Source organism: Cupressus sempervirens, chromosome 4 (genome assembly GCF_028749045.1).
Source record: "Cupressus sempervirens isolate cs-2001-9-10 chromosome 4, ASM2874904v1, whole genome shotgun sequence".
NCBI classification, from domain to species: Eukaryota; Viridiplantae; Streptophyta; class Pinopsida; order Cupressales; family Cupressaceae; genus Cupressus; species Cupressus sempervirens.
In genome coordinates this window covers 78,392,551-78,395,749 of record NC_143121.1, presented here as the reverse complement: position 1 = coordinate 78,395,749, position 3,199 = coordinate 78,392,551, and the positions used below count along the sequence as shown (strand labels likewise).

General features: G+C 35.0%; 1 pseudogene; it reads right to left on the bottom strand.

Moving 5' to 3' along the window:
- Positions 1-1,268: 1,268 nt before the first annotated feature.
- LOC149560020 (ubiquitin-conjugating enzyme E2 2-like) lies at positions 1,269-2,723 on the bottom strand (annotated as a pseudogene).
- Positions 2,724-3,199: the final 476 nt, after the last annotated feature.

Here is a 3,199-nt window from a genome sequence, read left to right as displayed (position 1 = left end):
TAAGCATATTTATTTGGCGGCACCTAAAAATGCAGCAAACACATCAGGGTATCAGATTCTTGACATTTTTGTGGTGGCACCTAAGAATGCAGCAAACACATCAAGGTACCACACCATGTTACTAAAAGAGTTGGAAATATTGAAACTAATTATGGAAATGACACTTGAAAGTATTGGAATCAAGGGAAAAAGTGGAGATTAACTGATGGGATAGATTCTCATATTTAGTACTACACCTCACACACTTTGTTCATAGGTTGAAGGCATGTTACCTTGGTCGGCTATGTTACTTTTGTCATTTCCATGTTTATCTAGTAAAATTCAAGATCTATTTCTCTAAGAGTAGGCAGGGATCATGAAAGCAGGCATTACTCTGAGAATACCTGTAAACTTGTTATTGCTTTTACTTTCTACTTGCCAACATGTTCAGTTTGCTTTCAATGATGAACAGATTCTTCTCGTGGTCCCTAAAAGTACAGAACAAAAAAAGGCATCAGTAATGATCTATAGCAATAGTCCTATGAGAGTTTGGCATTACAAAGTAACGTTGGTTAGCAAGGCAAGCAGTAAATTTACTTATGATTATCTTAAAGAATAAATTTTCAATGATCTCAAAAAATATATATTCTATTCTATGTGCAAGTTTTAACCAAGTTTTGGATAAATGAATTCGAAAATGTCAACAAATCAAAGAACATTCAGAATTAACCTTCATTCAAGATCATCTTGTTTCATGATTACCTTTCAGATGAAACAATTGATTCATTAGCACCAATGACCTACCTTAAAAGTAAGCAGTGAACATAAGCTTTATGTCAGGCCTTCATTCAAGAGCAACTTTCGAGTTATAAAGTCGCCCACTGACAAACATTGCTTACTAAAACAAATGTTTTTAGATTATAACAAATCAATCCTTTTCGATGATCACTATTATTTTCATAAATTAAAATGTTCAATATTACTGGCAGATACCATTCTTCTAAGAAAGAAGAAACGAACAAACAAATGGAAGATTGACCCAAAATGTTCCGAAGTACGATGATTTATCTTTATATGAAAAAATTAATTCCAGTGCACAGAGAATTGAGCATCTTGGGAAAACTAAATAGTTTTTTGCAAGAGGTAATAGCTGAGTTCTATTACTATTGTAATAACAACTGTACACATTAGGAAGGCAACATAAACCTTCACATCGTTCATTGCAAATTTTTGCTTAGGAAAATACATCAATCAGCTTGCATGTAGTCATCTGTCACCTCTACTGATCATCATGTAGATTCAATAGATTTTTGAGCACATCGCCTCACTCTCCTATAATCACAAATTTAGGATGTAATATATAAAAACTAAGAACTCATCATCAATCTAAAAACAAGCATTAAAAGTTGGACTAAATGAGTGATATTTAGTAAAATAAAACAATCATCTTCCAAAATAAGTACCTGTTGTAAGCTCGCATATCAATCTAATACAATTGAGCAGCTTCTGGATTAGCGGGACTTGCAAGGTTTGGATCCATAAGCAGAGACTATAAAATAGAATAGATCACAAACATTAAGGAAACTCTATCGAAAATGGTAGTAGCAAGATATTCTTAAAATAAATCTCAAGATCTTACTTGAATAGATGTCAATATTGTACAAACGTTATGGCAAGGAAACCAAGCATCCTGAATGATGTCCATACAAAGTGTTCCATCATGATAAACTGGATGGATACGAAAGCAATTTCATAAGTTAGTGAAGTTTACTCCTGCTATATCTGTTTGATTGAGAATGAGTAGCATAGAATTCACTTCAACATAGCCTCCATCTTGTTAATTAAGCATATTTATATATATTTTTACTATTACATATGTTACATGATCCATAATGTCAGACTACATATGATATTTGATCTAACTACGATTGGAATTTAAACCACTACTGTTCTTTCTGGATGAGATTAAAATAAAAAATTTAAGGCCAGGGAAAACCCTACGAAATTTCAGCCAATTGCAAACTTTTTCAACTATATTTACCATAAAAATCGCTCCATCCTAATCAAATTAACAGATCCACAACACTTGTTGCAGAGATTTAAGTTTCCAAAGAAAGATTATATTGACCGTATAAATCCGAAACAATAATAATACTTACCATTGGGATGAAACACATCCGATGTAAATCTCACACGAGGAGGCTTCTCTGGATAGTTTGCCCCAAAAATCAATCTCAGGCTAGAAATTCCACCTAAGCCGAATACACAAAATCAAATCCAAGTGAAAAAAGAAAAAACCGTTGATGAACAAAATCATTCAAAAATAAAATAATTTTCAAACAAAAACTAGCTTCACCTTCCCAGGGAGTCTTGTCAGGACCAAAGATGGTAGCACTCCACACGAAAAAAATTTCATCAGCGTGAGGACTTGCACTACAACCCTATATGACAAAATAGTGACTCCCTCACACAAACTTAGACTATTGGCATGCATGAGACAAGAAACAATATGTTTTTGAAAGAATACCCAAAATATTTACACAAACAAAAACCCCAAAGTGAAAAAATGAAAATAATTGAGCATAAAAAAGAGGCATAATATGATAAATCCAAAGCACAAACCATTATTTTCAGGATCTACAAGATCTTCTAAAAAATCACACTCAATCCCTAGCAAACGTGTGACCCCTTACCGTAGCAACAACATTCACCAAATTTATAGCAGGCCCTGGCCGTGCATACATAATATCTGCAGAGGCGATGACTCGGTGTATAAATTCACACAATCTAGCATCTACCCTAACCGTAGACCCGTGGCCTCCATCCGTGTACAAATTGAATGTCTATGCCATATCTACAGAGCCGGTGATGCCCTAACAGTAGACTCGTGGCCTTCATCCGTCTACAATTCGAATGTCTGTGGTGACACCTATGGACCCTCCATCCTTGTTGCAAATAGTTGTCTGTCGACATAGCTGCAAACACAACTCCGGCATGGACATCCCGATGGTGGTAGAAAAACTTCGAGAGCAAGCAATGATGCAGGTAGCAATGTGAGGAATTTTCGGTGGGCTATCACCTAGGTGAAAGCCTATCAGCTAATTAATATAATTACAACTCGTTTGGTTGCTGGAATATAAATTAAGCATTGGCATTTGGAATGTTGGCTTTGGGATTCTAGAACTTGGAATCCAGATTATGATTAGGGAATCCAATTTGG